This window comes from Falco rusticolus, chromosome 6 (genome assembly GCF_015220075.1).
Source record: "Falco rusticolus isolate bFalRus1 chromosome 6, bFalRus1.pri, whole genome shotgun sequence".
NCBI lineage: Eukaryota > Metazoa > Chordata > Aves > Falconiformes > Falconidae > Falco > Falco rusticolus.
The window spans coordinates 10,006,705-10,033,297 of NC_051192.1; the positions used below are offsets into that span (position 1 = coordinate 10,006,705).

At 41.1% G+C, this 26,593-nt stretch overlaps 1 protein-coding gene across 7 annotated transcripts in view; it reads left to right on the plus strand.

Annotated features, from left to right (window-relative positions):
• Positions 1-1,629: 1,629 nt before the first annotated feature.
• The window catches only part of SIPA1L2 (signal induced proliferation associated 1 like 2), a 152,088-nt gene continuing 127,124 nt past the window's right edge, over positions 1,630-26,593 (plus strand). For 5 of the 7 annotated variants that reach the window (XM_037392337.1, XM_037392342.1, XM_037392336.1 and 2 more), the window contains exon 1: positions 1,631-1,910. The gene's annotated coding sequence lies outside the window, so the exon portion shown is untranslated. Of the gene's footprint in view, positions 1,911-26,593 lie in introns of all 7 variants that reach the window. The other 2 variants (XM_037392334.1, XM_037392340.1) reach the window with 2 other exon arrangements.

Below are 26,593 nucleotides of genomic sequence, written 5' to 3' on the forward strand. Positions count from 1 at the left end.
TTTTTCTGAGGCTCTTTGTCAGGACAATGATAATATTATTCCTGTGGTGGCGCTTCAGTACAGAGGCAGCCTGCTGCCTAACTGGACTAGTGATTCTGGGGAGAAATGACAACTTCCACTAAAGCCTTCTGCTCTGTTACCAGCAAAGGGTAGGCAGTGAGGAGAAGTTTACAAGGCAGCAGAATACTTGTAAATGTCAACATGCAGCCTGCTCGCCAGAGCTGAGCAAACTGGTACAACCAGAAAGTTACATACCCACGAGAGGTGGGCGCGGGCGGAGGGGAAAGCAAGCAGGAGAGGACTGGAAAAACATTAAAGAATCCTGCGTTGTTTCTGTAGGGTTCTGTAGGAGTAGACTTTATTCCAACAATGTTGCAGGCCTCATAATTTGGGGCAGCAGATGGGAGCAGCCACATCAGTCCTGATAACATCTTCTATTTTGCAACCTGTATGTAGAAGCGGGCCCTACGATTGCAGATACGGCCCCTTGCAGAACTGGCCCGCAGAGTAGAAATAGGGAAATTCAAATTCCCAAACCAGACTTTGGTTTGCTTACCAGAACGTGTGGAGGAAATGCGAATAGCTAGCCACGGCTTATTTGGCAGGCAAACTAAACATGTTCAGGGTTGTACAACACAGAGGGAAAGCGCTGCTACTCGTGAGCATGTGCGGTGTAAGAGCGGTGTACAGGAGGCAGAGCACACGGGGCGGTTCCGAGGACTCCACTGCCATGTGTTTCTTCGCGATAGGCATCTCGGGGTGAAGGCTATAGGTGAGAACAGGCGCTGCGGGATGCGAACGAGGCTAAAGGCTGGGCCACGGGCGGCTCCCGCTGCAAGCCCGGAGGGTCTGGGACGGGCTGTGGCTGAGGCAATGCCGAGCCTGGCAGGGGGCACGGAGGCCCAGCCGCCCCGCTGCTCGCACGGCAGCCGCTCCCGCGGGGCGCAGGAGCCCAGGGCGGCCGGCGCCGGGCCCGCGGGCCACAGCGGCGGTTTGCGGTGCCGGCAGCGGGGCGGGGGCGGCCGGGCGGCGGGCCGGGGCTCGGAGGGCCGGGCGGCGTTGTCCAGGGTCTTGAAAACGAAGACGAGGGCCCGTGCGGGGCAGGGCCCGGGACGCCGCGCCGCTCGCCCCGGCGCTCCGCTGCGGTCCGGCCGGGCGCGGCAGCGGCTGGGGGGCCCAGTCCGGTTGCGGGACCGGGGCGGCAGCCCGCGCTCACCGGCTCGGTGCCGGGTAGGGCCCTGCCCGGGTGACCCGAGCTCTGCCGCCCCTTCACCCCACCTGTTGCTCGCTTCCCGCCGCACACCGGCAGCCTGGCCGCGGTGATCCCCTCCCGCCACCCCCGCCGCGGCGGGTGAATGTGTGTGTGTATGCGAGGGGGGGGCAGCGGGCACGCCGCGGGGCGGGACCCGGTGTTTTGGTTGCGCGACAGCGCCAGTGGCCAATGCGGAGTTCGCATTCCCCCGGGGCCGAGCCGGTGAGGCCAATGGGAGGCGGGGCCGGCAGGAGGGGCGGGGTTGCGGGCGGGCGAGGGAAGGCGAGAGCGTGTGTGTGTGTCGGTGCTGCGCCCGCCCCTCCCTCCGCCTCCTCTCCCCGTCCGGCGGCTGAGGCGCACTCCGGACCCAGCGCCGGGCAGAGCGCGAGGCACCGGGCGAGCGGGCGGAAGGGGGTGGCGGGGGGACGAGAGGAGGAGGAGGAGGAGGAGGAGCGGCGTGCGCGGCAGCCCGCCCGCGAGACCCCAGCGGACACCCCCCGGTTCCATTAACGGCTCCGGCGCCCCGCGGGCGGCGTGTCCCCAGGGAGGGGGGAGAGGAGCGCGGGGAGGGGGTCTCCGCTGGAGCCTGTGCGTGCGCGGGGGGGACATGGGGGTCCCGCGGCGGGAGCAGCCGGAGCGCGGGCAGCGGCAGCACCAGGTAAGGACCGGCGCCTGCCACCGGGTCCGTGCCCCGCGGCGGGGGGACACGGCGGGCGGGCGGGGTGCGCGGGGGCAGCGCGGGCGTGCGAGCGCTCCCCCCCCCCGCGGGAGGGGTTCGGGAGCAGTTTGGGGAGGGGGGTGCCGTGGGGAGAGACCTCTCCCCTCAGGTGCCGTGGAGAGTGGGCCTCGGCTTCCCCGGGCGCGGCGGGAGGGCGGAGGGGCGGGCTGGGGGAGCGCTGGGAGCCCCCGTCCCCAGCAGCACCCCGTCCACCCCCCGGCCGCCACAGCGTCCCCGCCGCGGCGGAGCCTTGTGGCTCGCTCCCGCACGTCGTCTTTATAAATAGCGCTGTGATCTGCGACATCGCTAACAGGCGCGGGGGCGGCGGGCGTCTCAGTGCCCGCCAGTCCCCTGCGCGGGGGGGGGGCCTCAGTGCCCGCCGGTCCCTTGCGCGGGGGGGGGGGGGGCGCTCTGTGCCCGCCGGTCCCCTGCGCGGGGGGGGGGCGCTCTGTGCCCGCCGGTCCCCTGCGCGGGGGGGGGCTCTGTGCCCGCCGGTCCCCTGCGCGGGGGGGGGCTCTGTGCCCGCCGGTCCCTTGCGCGGGGGGGGGAGCTCAGTGCCCGCCGGTCCCCTGCGCGGGGGGGGGCTCTGTGCCCGCCGGTCCCCTGCGCGGGGGGGGGCTCTGTGCCCGCCGGTCCCCTGCGCGGGGGGGGGGAGCTCTGTGCCCGCCGGTCCCTTGCGCAGGGGGGGGAGCTCTGTGCCCGCCGGTCCCTTGCGCAGGGGGGGGAGCTCAGTGCCCGCCGGTCCCTTGCGCGGGGGGGGGGGGGGGCTCTGTGCCCGCCTCCTGGCCTCCGGCCCCGCGCCCGCCTGCGGGGCAGCGGCGACTGCGGGGGAAGTTTGCTGGGGTCGGAGACCGCCGCGGTGCCGCCGCTTGTCAGAGCGGGGACGGTGCAGCGGGCATCGCCGAGCGTTTGGGCTAGCGGAGGGAAAGGCTCCTTAGCCCGTGCTTTCCTTCAGTGATTTTAACGCTTTTCACTAATTTATTGCATGCGAGGCGCAACCTGTATCCTATTGCACTCTTTGTTATCTTGTAACGCCCCGATACGCCTTCTGTGGACCGTTCTCCAAACTTAATTATTTCATTCGTTAAATGATAGCCGGTTGAGAGGAACTTGGCTTTGGATTTTCTGTTCCTGGCCGGGTGCCCGTCGCGGGGCTCGGCAGCGCGATGCGGGGAGCGCACGGGCCGCGCAGGCTTCACAAAGGCAACTCTGAAGTTGACAAATCTCCGATACGGCTGTTGACCTTCGCCGAGCAGGTCGGCGGGCTGGCTTGGCACATGGCGGTGGGTTATTTTAACGCGTTAGTAGTTTTGAGTGTTTGCTTTCAGCCTGGCTTTTCTAGAGGAATCGAGTTTTATTTTTTTTATGATGCAGAAGACATGCAAAGTTACAGAGAATTGCACATGTAAATTCTCCCGAGCTCTTTTGTGCGCAGTTTTCACTTCTAAAAGTTAACACTAGATGGCTTTCTCATATCAGATATCCAGCAGAGGAGGAAAGCGTCTAATCTGTCTCTGCAGCCTACGATTTCTGTATTTGTGTCTTTTTTTTTTTTTTCTTCGCATGAATAGTAAACTACCTTCTTGATCAGTTCTGCACTGATTAGACAAGAGCAGAATTTGAGGTTTGCTTACTAGCTGACATAATTCATTGTTTTGATCAGCTCATCTTGCTGCTTATAGACATTTTATGTATCTACTAGCAATATCTAAAGGAAGCTTGTTTAATTGGAAGGTAGCTCTGCAAAATATTTGGGTTGCTTTAAACGAAGGCAGCTGGATAAGGAGGGATGTTTGAAAATGTGGAAAAACCCAAATAATTAAGTCTCGGTTGTTACTTAGTTTGATGGACTTACTTTAAAAAGGACCGTAGTGCATGAATATTGTTTGTTCAGCCATTTCCCCCTCAGGCTCCATACCTAACCATCTCAGACTGAAGCATTTTGGAGTTGGGTTCAGAAACATAGTGCATCTCAGCCTGCTAGATTAATAAGGCCTTGGCATTCCTATATCCATTTCTTGTGCTTTTCCAAGACTGTGCCTGTTGTCAGTGGAATGCGTTACTTGCCCCCTGTTTTTGCTTCTTTGGTAGAAGCTCTCAAATACTTAAATCTTAAATTTAATCTTCAAAACATCATTTATTATTAATGCAAACATGTTTAAATCATCAAGAGCTCTAATGCGTTATGGATATTTAAACATCACTTAGGCTCCACAACAGTTGATTTATAATTTATGTATCATTCATACAAAGCTAGATTTCAGAGAGGTCTCTGAATGTATTGTCTTGGTTATGCATGCCCAGTGGGTTACCTTACCAGGTCATGCAGCGCTTAGATGTAACAGGAAGGAATACTTACTTGTAAGGATGCCAGACTGTTTCACTAATCGTATTGGGTAAATTAAAGATCGTGTCATTCATAGATGCCGAGGCTATAATGTGAAACCTAGAACTAAACAAAACCGCGGTTCTTTGTAGTTGGTATTTACTTACTGTGCGAATCAGTGATTTTAAAGGTGTCTGTTCCATTTTCCTGAAAGGAAGACAGTATGGTCTTTTTTCATAGACATTTACTGACATACCATTACTCAAGTGCATTGTGAAAGACTCTTGCAAATGAAGAGTCAAATGAGGAACTAAGCAAAGCAGTGGTCAAACAGGCAAAACCATCCCTTTCTTTTGCTGTTTGACCTTTACAAGTGAACTGAGACAGTTCGTTTTTTCACTTTCAGCTTCATATTGAACATAGTAGTCAGGCATTGCACCCAAGCCTTTTATGTGCAGATCAGCAGTTCAAACTGCAGGAGAAAGTAAATATTTTATCCTTGCTTTGGCTGGAATTAAGGTTCTATTTAGGTGGTTGGACATTAAAATATTTTTGGTAGGTTTGTACCTTTTACTGATGAGTGATCTACTTTGCTAATATTGAGAGAGAAATTCTATGTTATTATAAAAATCTAAGTTTACAGATTGTGGAAAGAGGGTGGGGCACCGGGTTATCTAGTTTCTCATATTAGTCATCCAAGATTACCAACAGTAGCTGTATTGACAGTTTGAAATGAAATAATGGTTTAATGAATGCTTTTTTCCTCTTTCCGTGCAAATTTTGCTTTGCAATTTAAAATGCATTGCAATTTTAGAATTTTTGAGCAAGCTGGGTTGTGAATCAGTGGAGTTGGCTGTTTATGTATTGCAATGTTGCAATTTTTTGGTATGCTAAGTAGAATAATTTATATGCAATTCTTTAAAAGATTATCTCTTGCAAAGTTAAGATAGACTTCAGTTTGTCTGTTTTTAAGGGACTTTTCATTCTATTATAAATCTGAACAGTTCAGGAAATTTAGGGTGAGGGTGCCCCTCTCGGTCTTTTTCTACACTGTTTTTTCTACCTGAATTATTTTAAGGAAATCCTTTGAGGACTGTTTCCCAAATCCAAGAATCCAATAAGAAGAATTCATGAGGACTCTTTATGATGTATAGCTCTGACTATAGAATTTGTATTTAGCAGATTGAAGCGTGTGTTTCACATTTATTTTTTTTTAAATACTAGTTTTTCACATAGATTGCATTAAGAATAACATTAATTCCTCATGACATTCAGTGCTGATGCCATATGACTGGTTAGATTTTTAAGAATTGCAGGGCTTCACATGAGTGTCTTACTGTTTTTAGTTTATTGTGAAAGGGCGAACATAATGTTAAACATCTGATTTATCCTGACAGAAGTAAATGAGAGAGACCCTGCCTTCCTTTGTAGTAAAGCACTGACCCCAGATTTAAAGCTATTTTCAGGCATAATTGAATGAACTGAAGATTGAGAAGGATTATTATAATTGGTGATACTCTTCTGGTTTTTACCTAAAGACAGTACAGCAGTAGGCAGAAATGTCATTGTGATTATTATGCACCATAGTTCTTCCTGGAAGATATGTAGACTCTTGTTTGGATCATGAAAGTGTAATTACATGAGCAGTTAGCTACTCGTGATTTATAAGTGGATTCTTCTGGTTTTCTGGAATTTCTTAAATAGTGATTAGTTCACGCATAATTAAAGGTTTTGTTTAAAAAATGTCTCAAATCCTTATGGATATAATCTTCTGAACACATATTAAGTGTAAGCAGCTGCTGTCCCATCTTTTTGGATCTGCAAGCAAACAGCTTTATTGGATCTCATGCTTGTAAAACATTTTAAGAATAGTAGATGTTTGAAATGAAGTAGGCTTTTGTTTTAGTTGCTGTTAGCTGGTGAGTCTGTGTTCCTTAGGAAAATGACCTGTACTAACTTTTTTAAAAAAAAAAAAAAAAAAAAAGCTGAGAGTTATAATGTTGAAAGATACCTTAGCTGTTTTGGAAGTGAGGGAATCTAGGAGGAGGATGGAGGAAAGATAGTAAATTTTCCTGTAGTAGCTAAGAGGCTGGAAGGTGGCAGTAGTTGAAGTTGGCGTGACTTCCCCTCCCCCTCAGCAGCTGAAATAAAATTCTGAGCACAGGACTTGGAGTTTTGCCATTGACTTTAAATCTTTTCTTATATAATGTCTTCATTTGTTGTCCTGAATCCTGCAAAGTGACATACCCAGCTCTGCAGATATTTGTATAATCCTCCTGTATTATTTGCCATTTCTTCCTTCCTCCCCCTCTCCCTTTACTGCCCAAATTTTCACTGGCACAGTGGCTGTGGATTGTGATAATTCCAGCCTGCTACCTCATCTTTTAGGCTTTTCAATCGTAGGTATTTCACAGTATGACTTTTCAGATTTAAGTTATATGAAGATAATTTGATGGGATTTATGTTAGAGGACACATAACAGAGATACAAAGCTCTCATACAGCTCAGCAATTTGCCCTTCCATTTCCCTTTTGGTTCACCAACCTTTATTTTAAACATGATTCAATCTGTGATGAAATTATAGAACTCTTGTACAGATTAAATAAACAACAGATTATGGTACTTTATAATATGTATTTATAAGGAAAGGTACTCTGAGAACACTAGTTCTTCTAGGGCAGGTTTATTCAAGTGGAATAAAATGTTTTGTTGCTTGGTGTTTTTTTTTTTATAAACCTAGTATATGCTTTTGAACACCTTAATAAAATTTTTCTGCCTTTTTTTTTTGTTGTTGTGTGTTTTTGGTTTTGGCGCTTGTTTGTTCCATATATATGAGATGGAAAGGAGATTCTGGGCCACCTGGTATTTCATGTGGGATTTTTACATCCACTTCAGTCAAACCAGATAAATTGTGAAATGATTTGAGAACAAAATGGCAATTAAGGTGAGTAAGGACTGAGCAAAGCTTTTTATAGGTGTTATTTGCTGTTTTTTTCCTTTCACGTGGGGGAGTAAAAAGAAATCCTGCAATTAATGCATAGTTAGCAAAATTGTCACTGCAAAAGCAGTTCGGTCTCCTTTATTTTATGGAGAAGGCATTTGTGAAAGAGAGGAAATGTCACTCTGTTTTTTTTTTGGTTGGTTTGCCCACCCCCCCCCCACCCCCCCCCCACCCTTTTGCTTAGGTTGTGGGGTTTTGGATTTTTTTTTTTTTTTTTCCGACTGTGAGTTAAAGTTATTTAATCACACTCTTCTTCTCTGGTTGTTTTCATTTGTGTCTTTCTGTTCAAAACTAATTATTTCCTATTTTTGGAGACCCAAGTACATTCCCGGAAAAGAGCACTTGTAAGTATGAAGAGCACTCCTAAGTATTTTTCTAGTCTCTCAGCACTGGAAAAGAATACCTGACATGTCTTAGCATGAAATCTCATTGCAATATTAGTGTGACACAAAGTGGGAAAAGGGGGAGGGGAGAGGGGTGGGGAAGAAAAGTGTAGCTGTGTATGTGCATACGTTCTCATGCATAATGTGCATACCAGCTATAGTGCGTAGGCAAGCAAATGTATTTTGCCGTGCTGTTCTTGCTTATTGCCGCGGCCGGCTGCTCTTGAAGAATCAGGAGCAGTTTATGGTGATCAGGTTATCCTTGCTGTTGTGCTGTAGTAATGTAAGGCTTGGTTTTGCTTTGTGAGGTTGTCAGGACAACAGCTTATTATTATTGTTCCTAGTGGTTTTTCTCTATAGCAATGGAGGGAGCTGTTTCAAAGAGAGTGGCTGCCTTGCCACATTGGGCTGCAGGATTGCCAGCTGTGATTTGGGTTCAGCAGGATGCGCTGGGTTTGTCATGTAAAAATTCTAATTGATGATGAATACAAACCCAGTGTGAGAACAGTTTTGTTCATTGGACTAATGCAAAACAACCCATGGTATTTACAAACCGATGGCCTATTTTCTCAGCAGTGTTGTCATTACTCCTCTGTTCTCTTACATATGAGGCTCAGAAAAAAATGTTTTATGTTTGACAGTATGGAACTTATGATGTGAGTTGAGACAAGGTAGGAATTAGTGTAAGGCTATGCTATGTCAGTGTCCTCCAGTCTGACACTGGAACTAACAAGTGAAACCACTGGGGATTTCTGTTAGGTTCAGTTTGTCATGTCTTCGACAGAAAACATGGTATGAAGTTGGTCTTCAATGATAAGCCATACAGTAACTGTTTTAGTGTTGTCACTTTGAAGAGCGGTAATTCTTGTTACATGGTAAATGAGAAGAATAATGCCAGTTATTACATGCAGCAAGCTAAATGACTACAAAGGTGCTTCTCTGCATCTGGTCATTATATGCAAGAGGTGCAATAATTAAAACTGAAATCAGTTTTTGGTTGTTGGCATGTTCAGGAGTAGGAAACTTGTTGGGATGTTCAGCAGGGAGAATTACGTGAAGAAAGTTTTCACATAACTTTGAGGAATTTTTTTTTTTTTTTTTTTTGTAAAATATGCTGTGACGTGAGACTTAATTTGGCACTTCCATAGCTTCCTTTATGTTGTTGATATAAAGATATCCCTTAGTTTGATCTTCAAATTCTTTACTCTGGGTTGAGCTGTAGTAGTCAATTAGGCAATGTCCAGGTAGTTAAAATCCTTTATCAAAACGGTAACCTTGTGTTTCAAATTCCCTTTTCAGATAACTGAAACAACAGCCCAGTCACAGAGTAATTTGGCAGAGATACATAAGCATCTGCATTCAGTTGTGGAAGCCGGCTGACAGAATTAGAAACTATGGGGATAAACCTGTCAGTGCTCAAAATCTTTTCTTCTTTATCTGGCTGCCAGTTTTCTGAGATCAGCAGGTACTGCAGAGGTGGGTGGCTTCCCCCTCTCAGATTCTCTGCTACGTGCCACCTCCTCTCCCAACAACTGTCTTAGTATATTTGTACATCTCTTGGAATCACGTAGCCTTGTTTGCGTAGGAAACCATTTCAAATCATTATTTTTAAAGGTGGTGAGGCAAGGTGGGGTAAATATAGTGATTGGTGTAATCTGTTAACAATGTGAGGACTGGTTTGCTCATTTCCACTTCTCTTCAAATCCAGAATTTGACCCGTTTGCTACAAAAAGGGAACAGGATAGATTAGATGATCTGAATTGGTCAAGAGCTGTACAGGTGGTTGCTCAGTGCTACACTGAAAAACCCCAAGCTATCAAATATAAATTGAGCTCCAACAATGTTTTCTATATGAGATGAGGTTTCTACTGTGAGAACAGAGGGGTTTTATGAGATTCTGAGCTTTTGTTGGCTTCTTACCCTGGACCCCTATAAATCATTACTTTCGGTGGAGATTTCTGAGTGAAGGGCAAGTAGTACTTCATTAGGCTGTGGAATTCTCAGATGAGAATTTTACTAATGTCAGTGTTTCTCTCACACTTGGGATGCTTTGTGCTTTTTCTCTGTGGTTGCATAACTTTAAAAATAAAATTTCTATGAGCATAATTACCCCTGAAACTTTATCTTTTTTTATCAAATCTTGCTGAGTCAAACAATAGACTCAAAAAATCATGAGGTGGAGGGAGGTGTTGCACTGTGTGATTGCATAAGGCTTGTTTCCTTAGAAAATAGCTCTTAAAAATAGCTGATGATTCTTTCCATCATACTGATCTGCCACAAATGAACACTTCATTTTGTAAAGTGTTTTGGTTTTAGTTTGAATTTTACTGCTGCATTTTTCAAAGTATTGTTAAATATGTAAGATTATGGTAGTACTATTAATGTATAGAGTGTACTTTGTGCCTGGTAATGGGCATACAAACTGTGTCTTTGTATCCACAAATAGTTAATTGAATATCTGTGATGCTTTATGCCTATGAAAATATTGTGGCTGAGTGTTAAAATAGAATATTTACATATATGCATAGTAATAATAATGTCTCCTGGGAAAGTAGATGTTTAATGGTAATGTTTTTCTCTTTCCTATGCAGAGTGTACCCAACAGTGTCAGTGTTCCTGTTCACTCGTTTTACAACATTCAGTATGCCTATAGGTCAGAGGTGTTTAAAGTTGCAAGTTAACAGATTCTCATGAACCACTTTTTTTTTTTCATACCAGCTGTCTCAGCCACATCCCTCCATACAATTGTATGAATTCTTTGTGGCAGCTACAGGAATCACTGTGGGGAAAAGTAATAATAAGAGACATCTAAAATAAGTCATAGAGAGGACTATCTATCTAACATAACAAGAAGTTCTAAGGTTGAAAAAGCAAATCCACCAGACAAACCATTCTTCATGGACTCAGCAAGTGCTGTCCAGACTCCTACTCACCTATGGGTCATTGTGTGAAAATTTGCTAAACTAGAAACCCCCTAAGTAGAGGTCAACATATCTGTTGCAGCTGTATATGAAATGCTAATAAAGTAAAATGATAAATAAACTTTCATTTAAGTAATATTTTTTTATTGCTTTATTTGTTACAGCATTACATGTTTCCCATTTCATCATTCATGTATAAGGGGGATAATGATTTTGGGTTTTCCTGGTTGGGTGGTGAAATTAGTTTTTATTTTCGTGGGCTACATTTACAGATTCTGAAACTTAAAACCTTTCTGTTTTATGCATAAACATATTTTTCTTTAATCCTGTGTTTTCTACCCTAACAGAAAGGAATCTAGTGCAGTTGTTTTGTTTTGAGGTATTTTATTTGTTTGTTTGCCTAAACGGTAATTAAAATGGCCGTGCGTGAAGTTCCTTTGTATCTTTAATATGCTTATGAATAGTCCTGGGACATTTCTGTATACTGCTGAAACTGTAAATGCCATCAGATTAGGTTTAATATTGCTTATGGCAGTTTGCCCGCTGCCTACCTTGAGTTTATCAAGGCTTTTAGCATGGTTTTCACAGCACCTGTATAACCAAGTTGCAATATTATGGTTTGGATGGAGGGACTGGCTGGTTTGTCAGGCTCAAAACATAGCAGCTGATGGTTTGTATTCCACTTGGGGGCCAGTTACAAGCGGAGTGCTATATTAGGACCTATCCTGTTTAGTACCTTGATCAATGACCTGGAGGAGGAGATGAAGTGTATCCTCATCAAATTTGCATGTGATATCGTGTTGGGGGAGTAGTTGACATGTTTGAGGATGGCACTCTGTGGTTTCAAGTGGATGGTGGGATGGACTATAATGAACCTTGTGACATTCAGCAAGGATAAATGCATGTTCTTAAGCCTTGTAGTACAGGGTAGGGACTGACTGCCTGGGAAGCAGCTCTGCTAAGAGAGACCTGCACATTCTGACAGACATGAGTCAGGATGTCATTTATCACTCTGACAGTGAAAAGTGCTAGCAGCATACTAGGCTTTATGAACAGGAGAAGAGCCAGTGGATGGCTAGTATTCAGCATTCCTCAGGCCACCACATTGGATGTACCCCATCCAGTTTTGGTTCCCCAAATGCATGAGAAATATCGAGTAAACTGAAACTTGTCCAGTGGAGAGCCAGCAAAATGAGGGGCTTGGAGCACATCAGGAGAGGCTGAGAGAATTAGCTTTGCACAGCCTGGACAACAGAAAGCTCTGGTCAGGGGATACTTCATAGTTGCCTCATTAGTTCATACCCAAGAGGTTATTAAGAAGACAGTCAGGCCCTTTACGGAGGTATATTGCAGGAGGAAAAGAGATGGTGGTCATAACCTAAAACAAGCGAGGTTCTGGTTTGGCACTGGGAAACAAAAATCAACCTAAGGATGCCGAGGAACTGGATCAGGTAGCGCGGGCAAGGCTGTGAAATCTACATCCTTTCCAGTTTTTAAGACTACACTGGCCAAAGCCCTAAGCATGTTGGTCTGAATTCAGTGCTTTGAGCAGGAGGCTGGATTAGGTGGTATTCTGTGGTACCTTCCAGTGTGAATTATTCTGTGAAATATTACAACCTTTTTTATGCTAGATGGTCTGACAATGTCTGACAATTGAGAATTTCAATTGATATTCCAGTGTACTGCGCTTCTACTTCTGGTACAGAATATTTCTCTATTATGATGTTGGGAAGAATTTTTTTACAAGACTAAGGAATAGAGTATTATGTACTCATATTATATATTCTCCATTTAAACCAGTTGACAAGAATTCCCAAATACATTATTGGCAGTTAAATATTTTATAACTATAGTACTTAACAAAAGAATAAGCATTTAAAGAAAATAGCATCCTTTCAGGTTTGGCTTCAGATATACTTTGCTCACCTTGTCACTGAATTCCAAAACAAGATTAGCAATACCAGAATTTCAATGTGTGAACTTCTATTGAATGATTCCATTGGATCTCTTCCAAAAGATTGTTTTACTGTTAAAGAGCAGGACATGTGAGTTTGGAATTGGCTCTCAGCCAGTCTAACTTATTGTATTTAGTTCTTTTGCTATGACTACTAATTTTAGTACTGTGAAAGTTTTGATAATCTATGCTAGAGTTTATCCATGTGGCTGGGGGAAAAAAAAAAAAGTTGTGATTTGTCACATTATTTAAAAATCAAAATTAAAGTGCTTCAGTTCTGAAAACAGCTGTTGTTTGCACCTTTTTATGTTCAGTCTTCGGTTCTCTCATTAACTATAAACAAGAGCCAACAGAACCTCAGAAGATTGAGATGATTCCTGTTCTTGCTCATCCAACTTCACAGCAACTTTTCTTCATAGTAATTTTAAGTATTTTTATATTTACAAAAGCATCAACCAGACCTTCAGATCCCTGTATTGGTTTTTATAATCCATTTTATTAAGTGTTTAAAAATTCAGGGTTTTGTATAACATTCATCTTCAGTATGAAAGAGGTTGTAAGTGCGTGCTGAGTCTAAGCATAACAAACAGGAAAGGGAATGGAAAGAATTTCCTTTGGGGTAAAATTCCTTGAAGTTGAAATAACGCTGATAGATAGTGTTTGTCAGTTGGCAGAGAGGGTTACAACTTTGCTTCTGAAGACTTTTTTCTAAAGGTGAGAGGACATGGAGGAGCTCAGTATAACATCCTTTTGAGTCATATTTTCAACAAAAGGAGTTAAAACATTAATTTTTTTAAACTAATGGATCTCCAAAATCGTTGAAGTAAGACAGATGATAGGTACAGATCAGTAGCCCTAGCCTGAACTCCTTTGCCCTGAACTGAATTACTCATTTATTTTCCAGTCCATTTGCTGTGGAAAACGACTACATAATTGATCTCTGTCATAAATCAGTTGTGATCATTTTTGATCAACTGATGGGTTGCTGTTGTTTTGGTTTTGTTTTCTCCCATCTCATACTTGTGGTGGAAGGCCGTTCAGTGACTTTACTGAGGACTAGAATTTTCTGCTCACCTGTATGTGGAGCACATGCTGACATTGCAGCCCATTTGTTTGATCTTACCAATATCCTTGTTTAATGTAATTTCTTTTTCTTTCTTCCTGATATTTACAGACAACTTGCTCTGTCAGACCTCATTTTTCTGATGTTACTCTAGCCAAACTTTTAGTCAGTCTTTAAACAAGACAAACACTTAGTTTCCTCTTGTGCAGTCTGTCGCTGGGGAACAGAAGGCCCTTCTCCACACTTGTGCTGTTTGTGGGGTTTTGGTACGACTAGTAAGAATTTAAGCAGCATTCTACACAGTCTTGTCGATGGCAAATAAAATGGCATTAAAGCATTGTCTCTACTGGAAACATTGTGCAGTTGTTGTCTATGGGTCGAGTACAATGCTGTGGTTATTCTCTTTCTGGTGTTTTCTGCTGATGAGCTACCAGGCTGATCAAAATTTTATCATGTAGTTCTTGAGGGAGTGACTGCAAACGTAAAATAAAATTGGAATGAAATTTTTTTCTCAAAACTTACTTTGTTCTTTCTTTGTTATGTTTTTTACCTTCCTTTGCAGTGGATGTGCTTATCAACTTGGTGTTGTGTTCAGTTTTCATTAGTAACTTTCACTTTGTGTTAAGGTCATTATTGAAAATACGAGGTAAGACTGACTCTGAGATTGATCTTAGGCTTCATTAATAAACTCTTCTTACAGGAGAGTACTGTCTCTTTACAGGTTCCGTTTTCAGTATGGTACTGTATCAGATACTTTCTTAATTCCAGGTTGTACAAAAAGCAATTTTTTTGGTATATTATAGATGAGCTGACCTAGGGAATATTTCTGCTGTGTAGAGGTGCATCTCCTGAGCCAGCCTCTCCGTGATGCTTGTGGGGACTCAGCTGAAGCAGTAGCTCTTGCAGAGTGCCTGAATAGGTCAAGTCTGACTTACATACCAAGCAACGACAGTACAGTAATTTCAAATACAGTGGTAGCAGTATAGAAGGCTGCCTCACCTCAACAATTGTTGAAAGTAATTCATGAAAAGCAGGCTTCCAAAATCAATGTGGAACTGTTACATCTTTGGAAATATTTGATTTGGCCAGCTATTTATTTAAAACATTCCTCTAGCTTTGATATGAATGTAGATACATTTTCAGATTAATGCCCTGCTATTATGATTTTGATGTGTTAAGTGCAAAATGGTGTCCTAATGTATGGCCTTGGTTAGTGTAAGAATGGAGGTTTCGTATGCAGAGTAGCTTCCAATATTTTATAGGTCTCAGTATATTTACATCAGCTGACATTGGAACTTCAGAAAATGGCAGTATTGAATCCCGATTTCTTACAATGTGTTTTGCAAATGAGTCATTTTGCTTCACCTTCACTGAATCTAATCCTAGCTGCTGACACCAGCATCAGTAACTGTCTGTCTCCATCTGATGCGTACTCTCAAACCTTCACCTAAAAATAAACCCCCTCAAAAAACCCTTGAAAGCTCTGTAAGTACTTGCTCACTCTGCAGTGATCTGCTTTCCCACATGTGGATATACATTGGAGTATGGAACACAGTAACTGATACTTGGTAAAGCATATAAAGTGATGTTGTCACACTGGAAAGCCAGAAGGTGAACTCTGGGTTTCCACTTAATCTGCCTGGTGTTTGAAGGGTGCTAGGTTTAGTCCCAAAGCGTGTTTCACCTGAAAAGTTAAACAGCCTGCCTAGAATTTTCATAGCTGTGAAATGTGAGCTTCCTTCCTCTAAACTGTGCTCTTTCATGCAGTACAATAAATCTTTTGATTTAATCAAGGCTGGCACAATTGCTAATGGAATATACAGGACAAAGCAGACCTTCTTGCAGCCTAGTGTCAAACCAGGTTCTGCAGCTGGCCAGCTCACAAATAAGACAAAGCAGAGTTGCTGCTTTTTGTAAGTAAGTGTGTCTTATAAACCTTCAGAGCTAAATAGTTCCAAACAAGTCAATAAAACTCTATTATCTGGAAAACTGTAAATTATGCTGAAAATTATATTACAGGGAGCAATGGGTTTTATTTTTCTTTTAAGGCTTTTGACTCTGATACTTAAGTCAGTTACTTATGATTTCCATTCATTAGTGGGTTTAAAAAGTCTGTTCATTGGCTTTTATTTTCAGAGCAGGACAAAGCTTTTGAAATTAATCTCCCGATCTTCCCACTTACCAATATTTTGTTTGCATGATGGAGTAGTTTCAGAAAATTTCAATTATATTTTTGTAATGAAACTAACCCAAATAAAATGTTGACCTTAGCATAAAATGCATTTCTATTTCCGAATGCTATACAGTGTGGCTAAGTAATTGAGAAACGGAAGTTAAAACCAACATGGCTGAAGGTGACGTGCTGTACAGAAATTTAAGAGGAAGGTGTGAGAAGAAAGCAAAGAGCAAAAGGAAGCAAAGCTTGCAGAGTAGACACTTATTTCTAAGTATTCAGGAAGTCATTTTTTTTCTTTAACTTGTTAGGAATTGAACGGAATTGTGAAAAGTATTGTGTCCTCATTTTGGCCAGCTCGCTAAAATTGAGTTGAGTAATCTGAGATATGGTTACTCCATGGGAAGGGTACTTAAAACCCATCAACCCCCCCCCCCCCCCACTGCTAAGGAAATGTGATTGAAAACTGTTGTACTGGATGTTTAAAAGCATTACATCAGCAGCACCTACTTTGCTCTTTAGGTTTTTTTGTGTTTTTTTTAAGGTTCAGTTTGAGGTGGAAAAACATATGTATCCCTTTGGCTGTCCCCCTGTCTATCCTCCCATTTCTCCTTATGAAGGCAGTATGGACATCATTTAAATTCTGAACGGAAAGATCACAGATTACTATCTTGAAATGGTTACTTTTTTTCAGTGCTTCGTTTTTATAGCTTTTGCTTGCTGTAATAGTTTGACTCAGATCTGATCACCTACCAGTATTTTGGTTACATATGCCAAAATAAACACACAGCTTCCTATATTTGCTTTGTATTTTTCTATCTATTTACTGTTTGGGTTTTTTGGTTGTTGTTCATTTAAACTGGATTTCAACAAAATTGCAACTAATTGCCAGTAGCCCAGCTGATTTATAGCAATAATATAAAAATTCTCGTAGTTGAGCTGACCACAGTAAAACCTTGCACTTACGAGATGTTATTAAACCTAAAACCTGAGCTTCTAATAAAATCTTTATGGCCTTCAACCTTTTTGGCAATAAAAAAAAAAATAATCTGTTTAGAATGCATTTTTTTCTTAAACTGTAATACCATAACTTCTACTCTAATACTTTTCTCCTCCCACATACAGTCTTTCGTTCTACAGTAAAATTTTTCACGCCCTTCACTCATGCTCTGTTCTCCCTCCCACACCTCTCTACTGACTTGCCATTACCCACTTGTGGAACAAAACCCCCCACTTCTCTCTTTAAAAACTGTGGGCCTGGGGTACAACAGCATAACTCAGTGAAGCCCTGGGTGTTTCACCGCGCCCAGAGGGGCACAGCGGGTGTTTGTCCCTCCGGAGGCAGTGGGTGACCCAGCCGGCAGCCAGCTCCTGTGTACCTTCTGCTAGGGGAGTGTGTCCTCAGATTTGCCTCCTGCCTGTACCGTTTCATATTTATGTCACTGAGAGGGTCCGCTCTCAGCCCCTGAGCGAGCCAACAGCACAGGTTACCCCTTGACCACTGGCAAATTAGGAAAAATTGCTTTTCCAGCTACGTGTTTTATGGGACTTGGACAATCAAGTATGGGAAAATATGGGACTGAGATTGCTAATTCAGCAATCTCAGAGTAGAGTGAGGGTTTTTTCACTGTTTTGTTCTAAAATTCTTTTTCCTGTGACAGCATGTCCTTTCAATGAAGGAGTACATGGTAGTATTTTTCTAAATTTACAGAGAATGTTCTGTCCATTCAAGCTAGTTAGACTTTACATGATTTTCTGTCTCATCAGTTAGAGAAAATAAAAAAAATTGCAAGAGCTTCCAAGGATGAGAAACTCCCTGTGTGGTTCACAAGGATGATGGGTTTTTCTGTTTGTTTATTCAATGAATTTTGAACGCCTAAACACTTTTCAGGATACAAGTCTTGGCCTTTTTCTTTTTTTTCCTGTTTGATGCCCATAGGATTAGCACCTTTTATCACATGGTTGAAATATTAAAATAAATAGTTTGATTTTCAGACTTTTTTTCAGATATTTTTATAATCAAAGACAATCAATTTGTAAAACTTGCAAACTACTAACACATGGAGAAGGTAAGTTAATAAAGATGCCATTATATTATTAGAAGAGTTGGTAATGTTCATGTTTAAGAGGTAACAAGCGGTAAGGTTATGTTTTCTAGGAAGTTAATATATTAACAGCAGTTTCTCTCCACAAACTGATGGGCTGTAGAATAGGTGCTCATTTGTTTAGCTGTCTATATTTATATACATTCTATAAAAAGTAGGTATTTGTTGCCTTTAAGATGCTCTTAAACGGAGGGAGAGTGAGAAGACCAAGTAAGTAGAAACGCATGTGGAATATGAAAACATTTATTAAGAATACACCCCACATGTACAAAATGCTCTCATTTTTTCTGTTAGATTTAGGAGAGTTGTTCATGTGAAGAAAAAAAATAACTTCAAGTTTCTTTGTTAGATACTAAGCACTATGTCAAATGAATTGAGATAGTGGTTTTTTTCTTACATCAGAAGAATCCCCTTCAGTTCTTTCCTGGCTGTTCTTTGACTAGTACAGATGGGAGTGGAGATCTATATTTTGTGATCATGGATATGTCAAGTAGAATATTTGAGAATTTGGACTCTATATTAAGTGAATGTCACACTTGCTTTGTATATCCTTCCATAATTTTTCTCTTTAAGGCTACATTGCCATTATTATATCAGGAGCAGTTTATGACAAAATGATGACCTATCTGTGTAGGAGTTCACAAGTGAGTTACTGATCTGAATGGCCTAACCTTATGGCCTTAACAGGAAAAAAGTAGATGTGCCTGAAACTTAATGCTATCTTTTGTGATTGAATGATACATGAGAAAAATGAAAAACTTGCAAATTGAGCCTCTTTTTGTACAGAATTGTCACTGCTCTGCTTAGCTGATACAGTCTTTTCAGCTGTCACTTTCACTATAAAAGATACAATGCCTGTGCCTGGATTTACTCCTGCTATACTAGTCAGATTTTTATCTAAAAGCCAAGTCTGATGCCTGCAAGGTTATCGACCATTTGTCCCGTCAGAGTGTCAACGTCTAGAATCCTGATTTTTCTGTGTTTCGTAAGTTCATTTTCAGTTTCTAAAGTATTGTTTCAATAATCAACACTAGACACTATTTTGCGCTTGCGGTGGGGAATAAGACAACTGTCAAACACAAATATTGGGCACTCTTTATACTCTGAGATATATTAGATGGTCCTTTATATTCTTTTTTCTTTTTGTTTATACTTCTTAAGAGTACGTTAATTTGAAGATACTTCTGTTTTCAGCCAAAACCAGCTGTGTACCTATTTTGCTCTTAAAAGTATGAGTGGCTTTAAAATCCTATAGCTGATAGTCATGACTGAACAAGGAATACTAATCCGTTTACGGGAAGGGGAAAGAAGGGCTGGGTGATATTTAGGATATTCCTGATAGCTGCAAAGTGTGTATATTGCAATTGTACAGTTGTCTCAAGCATTTTTGTCAGTACTACTTAGTCTTGATGTGCTGTTTTCTTGTCAAGCCAGTCTCAACATTCTAGCTAGGCGGTAGGAATGCCTTGGGTAGAGCCTTGCATTAAAAAGAAATGAAATAATGCAATGGTAATGCTCTTCGGTTGGGGAGGGGGAAATCTTGGCCAGATGGGAGAAGGGTGGGTGAATGCGGTGTGTATGTACGTATGCCTGTGTACACGTCTGAAATGTAGAAAGAGAAGTAAAACATAACTGAGTGGCTGCTTCATTGTCTGTTCTACGCGTACAGAAGAAGCAGAACACTCTCAGGTCTGAAACAGAGCACGGGTTCTTTGTTGTCCTTTTGGTGATCTTGGCTTTCTAAGTCAGCAGAATGAGACAGTTTATCCATGGTCTGTGATGTTAATGATTTAGAATGTTTTGGGGGTTTTGATTGCTGGGTGTCAGTTCCTGGTGGAAATGCTATACTACTTGACTGCTGGTTTTCATGACTCTCTCATACTATTGCAGTTTTTAGAATGGAATATGCTGTAGGGTATCCTTGATGGGTATAAATTGTTACACAAGTGCCTTATTGAGATAAAACTGTATGGTGGCACACACATTGCCAAAATGCCTTGTAAATCGGTTAGTATTTTACTCTAGATTGCTTCCTGGTGGTAATTGAAGCTTTATAATAGAAGGGTTTGTCGTGGTTTAGTTTTGATTCAATGGTTGAGATAAAGGATATGTTTCTAGAACTTCGGCAACCTTGCAGGTTTGTTTCAGGTCGGGTTAAATTCCTCTTAGTTACTGAATGATTTTAAGAAGAGCAAAGGGCTGTGTTCCCAACAGTGCTGAAGATAAGGTACTGAATGGGTGAGGGAGACCAACTTTTGAGGCAGAAGACGTGACATGGCATGGTGGCAATGCTATTGAGCTCTGCTCAAGCTGTGCTACCTAGCAGAATGCGTGAAGGTGCAGAGCCTTGCTGTCTTTCTAAAATATGATTTTCTATAAAATGTTTGGGTCTAAAAGATAGCAAGAATCTTGATGTCCTTTTAAGTCCCAATAAAGGTACACAACACTCATCACTCTAATTTGCATTCTGTCCTGTGCATGGACTAGGGGCATGAACCTTAAATTAGAGCTATTATAGCTAATGTTTGGGGGAAAAAAGTACAACTCATGAGTTAGAAAACGCACACGGAGAGAATGAGTTGTTCTCTTTCTATAACAGTAGTTACTTGCACTGTGTTTCACAGAAAGCTTATTTGAATATATTGGGCTATATTATCCTAATGTAGTCTCCTAATATTCTATTTACATCTATTTTGAAGTTCTTAAATAAGTATGTCCGAAACCTGCTTATTGTTGTTTTATTTAGAAGTAGGTTAGGTTATATCTGAATAATGTTGAAATCTGTTAAATCTTAACTGGTGGAGTTTTCAGTTGAGATTGTAAATGCCTTTTTTAACACTGCTTTTATTTGTGATGTGTGCTGATTTCCAAAATGTGTGCAAAAATATGGGGGGAGCGGCTTTGTCTCTTGGCCAGGTTATTTCTTTCCCCCCCCCCCCCCCCCCCCCCCCCCCCATCCCCAGCAGGTGGCTATTACTCCTGTTGCACAAATACTGAATAGCTGTAACTGCTCCACAGTTAAAGACATTTATGTAAGTTCAGCAGCAGATGGCTTCTTTAAATGCACAAACCCAGAGACTGTCTTACTGAAGATGGAAAGAAAATCACTGTATATGGCACATGGCAAAGTGAAATATTATCCATGCTAATTATTCAGTAATTTAGATGAGTTGTATTTTTTTTTTTCTTTTCCCCAGACAGTAAAGTCTGTAAATGTCTGTGACAAATACTGCTTTCGCATATTTCTGTAAAGCAAACAAACCTTGTTCTTAGTAGTTTTTTGTTTTGCAGGAGGCAGGCTATTATTTGTGCTTTTCTTCATCTCTCTTCTGGTGCAGTAGTGCTTTTTGGGATGCTTCTAGTCTGATTGGCAGGCTGGCATATTTAGGCATGTCTGAAATACAGACTGTGTTTTTCGTTCAGACTGACACTAACTATGCCATGTTTGAAGTAAGTTATTGACGCTTCCTCTGCAAGAATAATGGATTTAAGAATTTAAACTGGAAATTTTGTACAATCCCAGTTCTGTGTGTTTTTTTTTCTTCGTAGAAAAGAAAAAAATACATCTGTCAAACACAAATGGAAAAGGAATCAAAATGAGGCAATTCTAACCAGAAAACAAGTTTTACTTTTAAGTTTCTTCACTGACTATTCTTCTGTTTTGCCTTTCAGTAAAGAACAAAGGGCTGGAAAACAGCCGTAGAGGTGGTAATCGTAATTGCCTGTATAAAAATGCTTGTGAATGAGCCTTCTCTGCAGCTATATCAGGGAGAGGGAGGTGGGGTGGGGGGGTGGGCACTGGAGAGGAACAATAAACAAACAAACAAACAGAAACCCAAAGCATCAAACCCAACGACTTCCCTTGCCCCCATCAGGTAATATCAATTATATATTTAGTAACAGTTCATGGAAACACTGGATGAGTGAAAGAGTGGTGAGCAAATTTATTTATTTATTTATTTTTGGTCAGGCAAACAGACTGGAGTGTAAGTATATAGATATTGGACTCTAGTTGCAATGGAAATCCAAAGTATAATAAAAATGTTTCCTTAGACAAAATAATTGAATAATTCATTTATAATTTTATAAAGTATGTAATGATCTATTATTTCATTCCAAAAAATGCTTATTCAAATCAAAATTGTTCTATAAAATTTACACTTTCATGGGATTCAGATTTGTTTAATATAAGACAGGTACTAAATGTCCAGTATTACAGCCTTCATAAAAGGTATTATTTCCCAGAGTTCACTTAATGGGTGATCCCATACTGATCTTTGTCTGTGACAAACTTTCTTTGACTTCAGTGAGACTAGAATCAACATGTACCCAAAATCTGTTACCAAATCCTATTGATCTATGGATATGGATTAATGGTACTTGGGATGCTGAAAGTTTTGGGCTGCTTCCAGATTAGTCCCTCTGGACTTGAAAGAGGGATTCTGTTATTGTTACAGTATGTTATAGTGTACTTATCAGCTCAGATGACAGCTCAAATCTCTGTACTCTTCAGAAAGGTTCAGCATTAATTCTTTGTTTTTTATGGGATACTTATATATTCCATATATATATATATACATGCATTGTGTGAGTGTTTAATTTGGCTTATTGCACTCTGCTATTACACTGTGTAAATGAGTGTTGACTATAAAAAGCAGTGCTAGTGAATTATGAGACTCATATTCTTGGAATTAATTTGATGACCAATTATGCTATTTTTGTCTCTGATATTCGAAGGGAAATGGGAGACATTCAAATGCAATTCTGGGCATTGTCAGTCTTTTCAGTGTTGTTTCAGTGTTGAGGTTGAAAGAGGACTGTAAAGAATTTTGAACAGAATTTTCAATCAAATGCCCAAGTTCAGTGTGTATGAGAAGCACTATGAGGTTATGATTGTGTTGAATGAAGAAATGATCAAATTAATTTCTAACTTTGGCAAAAACAGTTTCTTTAAATTACGGAATGTTTCAGTAGGAGAGCTGGATGGTATGTTAAAGATCTTGATTTATGTTCAATACCCAGTTTTGTTCCCTGCAGTTCAAGAGGGATGTTGAGGAACTGGGGAGCGCTGCTGCTTGGAGCAAATGATCTGGCGGGAGAGGCTGACAGAGTTAGGCTTGTTTACTGTGACAGAGAAGCAGCTATGGGGTGACCTAAGAGTATCCCATAGATGCTTGAAGGCTAGTTACAAAAATGAAGGAGCTGAATTTTCCTTCAGTGGTACCAGACCGGCCACAAACTGATGCAGTATGTCCAGTTATGCATGGGAAAGAACACTGCTGAGAGGCCAGTGCAGCCCTGGGAAGGGGCAGCCTGGAGAAGCTGTTGAATTTTCTGTCTTTGGAGGTCTGGAAGACTCAGCAAGACAAAGCCATGCCTGACCTTTTCTAGTGTTGGTGACAGTCCGGCTCTGAGCAGAAGATTGGACTGCATGACTTCCAGAAGTCTCTCTCGGCGACTCAAAAACTTAAACTGGTTAGAATTTTGATCATCCTCTATGCTCTTTCTTTTATGACTGTATTCTAAAGTGACTGGCTCAGATGTGTCTTTGAAAAAGCAAACACTGTCAAAAACTGTGTCCTGCACACAGTAAGGCAATGATTTCACAAAACTCTGCTCTTGCTTTGGAGAGAAAATAAGAATATCATAAAAAATCCCCTCCACTATAGCATTTGAAAACCATCCTGCTTTTCAGAAAACAGAGCTGATAAACGTTTTAGGTTTTTCCATAGTACTTCAAATCTTGCTTTCCAGAAAAAAAACCCCAAAAGTATATTTGCACCCCAGACAAAAGTTAATGACAAATAAAATATTAAGCAGGCGTATGGGAACAGTATAAAGATAATTAATCTTATTATTTCTGTGAATAGTGTTCATAATACTATAATTTAGTTCTTTATTTGACACCTGGTTTATGACCTGTGAATAACTTTTGTGTCTGCCGCTTTTAAGCGGTTGCCCTAAGTCAGTGCCACGTGCCTCTTCTCTTTAACTGGAAATTGTCAGGTCCTACCTCATCTTCTAACAGGTGGTTGTTGTTTGGTTTGCTGGGTTTGTTTTTGTTTTTGTTTTCCAAATCTGCTTTTCTGTGGATACCATCAATAGTTTCTGTCTTGTTTAGTAACTTCAGTTCTGAGCTGGTAACTCATCTTTATTATTGTCATCTTCTACGCTTTCAGGAAGTTTCCTTTTTTTGTGTTTAGGCAGTATCAAAAGCACTGCAAACATCTGAAAATACAGGGAAGCGCTTCTGGCTTTCATTGTGGGGTATTTTATTTACCTTTGCTGTGGTCATACCAAGCCACTCACATTTAAGCTGTGTATGTCTTCATTTCTATGATGAAGTTTGGCATTACTATGTAATACTAAGTGTGTGTGTAAATATATATATATATATATATATATGTATAAATAAAAGGTGAGGACTAAATGCTGAGCTACTCCAGGCAGAGGACAGAAAAGCAGCAACCACAGAATAGACCTGAAAGTAACTATACTATCTTTTTTGTATTGCCTGTTATGTTTTCTATAATTTGTGGTCCAAGCATGCTATTTTGTAGTGCCAGAATTGGTACTGTTTCATGCTTTCTTTGTGGTCTTGATTATTACATGTTTTCACTGTGTGGTCAGAATGAGGTGTTGCAAAGGGAGCAAAAAATACCTGGAGCTGAACACTGTTTCATAGAGGAAAAATAAAAAAAAGGTGGGAATGAAGATTGTGTTCACATTATGTACATGAATGGCAGTGTGTGAAGTGGCATATTGAAATTACAAATTATAAAGATTTATTTCTTTATTACCTTGTATTAAAATAATTACTTTCCATAATAATTGCCAATTTATTGTAGGTTAAAAGACATGTAGTGAAATATGGGCGATGGGGGTGTTCTGTTGATTTCTGACAAAATCATCTTGGTGTAATGCACGATTGAGAAGGAGGTTCAAAAGTTAGAGCTCTCTCTAGCTTACACTTTCTGTTTTCAAAGTGGAGAATATTATTTACTTGATATTAAAAATGTGATGGAACTCTTTCAGGTCAGAGCAGGGTTAGTTGTTTTCTATCATGTTCAGGATAAAAGTATAGTTACATTTGAGTGCATGTAAGAAAGTTATGATGGCTTAATGATATTTTAATATAATAATATAATAAAATAGTGTTTACAATACACTATTGGTTTACTCTTTAAGTAGCAGTGCAAATAGGTATATCAGTGTAATTTAATATTTATTCATTATTCATATTATTAATTATTTATTATTAATTATTATTAATATATTATTTATTATATTAAATAGTGTAATTTATTATTTATTTATTATTTATATTATTTATTATTTATTATTAATTATTATTAAGATATTATTTATTATATTAAATAGTGTAATTATATTAAATAGTGTAATAGTATTATATTAAACAGTGTAATAATTAATATTTATTATATTAAATAGTGTAAACACTATTTTACTAGGGCAGTAAACACTGCCCACCTTATGTGTTTCTTAGCAAGCGCTCTGCATTATTCATCTCGGAGAAAGGATCATCCAATCGGCAGGTTGCTTAGCGTGTTCCGTAAACAGTTCTTCTCGGCAGTCGATCTGAGAGTTAAGCAGACAAAAGCTGAATGGATATTGCTTTTCAAATTAGTACTGCTGTGTAATTAATTGCGCTTAATTAGCAAATCTTTTTTTAAGTATTCAGACTGCAGTGATGTAATTTGTTTTCCCAGGTAACTGATCACATAACAGGGCAGTTTGGCTTGGTATGGAAAGCTGCTTTCAACAAATGCCAGCTTACTTGCATGTTTCATTGGAAGTTTTTTGACTGAACCAGTGGTGATCTATCTGGTGACCTTCAAATTAACTTGGGCCTGCTCAGTCCGCCCAGCTGGCGTGCTGTTGCTTTAAGATGCGAGATGGGTGTATGGGCAGGGTGCTCTCCAGGAACTGATGCTGTTGCCTGTGCTACTCTCAGCTAGATGCTCAGAGTTTGGAAACGCATCTTCTGGGGAGGCATCCCTCCTTTGCTGGCATGCACAGGGACCGGTAAGGAGAACTAGGAACAATGTTTATTGTGATGGTGAAATACCTTCAGACTGAGCTGGTGAGGTTCAGCCAGCCTGGATCAAAAAGGTATCCCTTCCACAGAGAGGCAAATTTAACTTTGTGGTCGTATTTTTATATTTTATATGATTTTATATTGTGACAGTACTTGTGATAGATGTGCTGTGATAGTAGGTGACAGTGATAAAACTTTCAATTTCCTTTTAAAACTGAGTGGTATGTGTTGCCTGCCACATGGTTAGTGGTCTCATCTGCTTGACTTCTTTTAGAATTTGAATTTTCCACACATCGCTGGGCAACAGAGGGTTACAAATCTTAGAGAGATAATTCTTACTATGACGGATGTTGGTATTTTTGAAACTCACAAACAAGTGTACAAACTGAAGTGCCAGGCATCCTGAACCAACCCAAGTTATTTTTTCATTGTGCTTGTGGCTTTGCTACGCAGTTCAGAATACAGAGTCCAAGAAAGACCTGTAAATGGGGAATTCCATTTTGAATTTTTAATAGACATTGTCACATTGCAACCAGCATTTGTATTAAAAAAACCTTGTCAAATAAGAGAGGATTTTTTAATTTTGTATTATTTTTTTTATTAGTCAGAGCTGGCTGGATTTGTACATGCTTATCTGG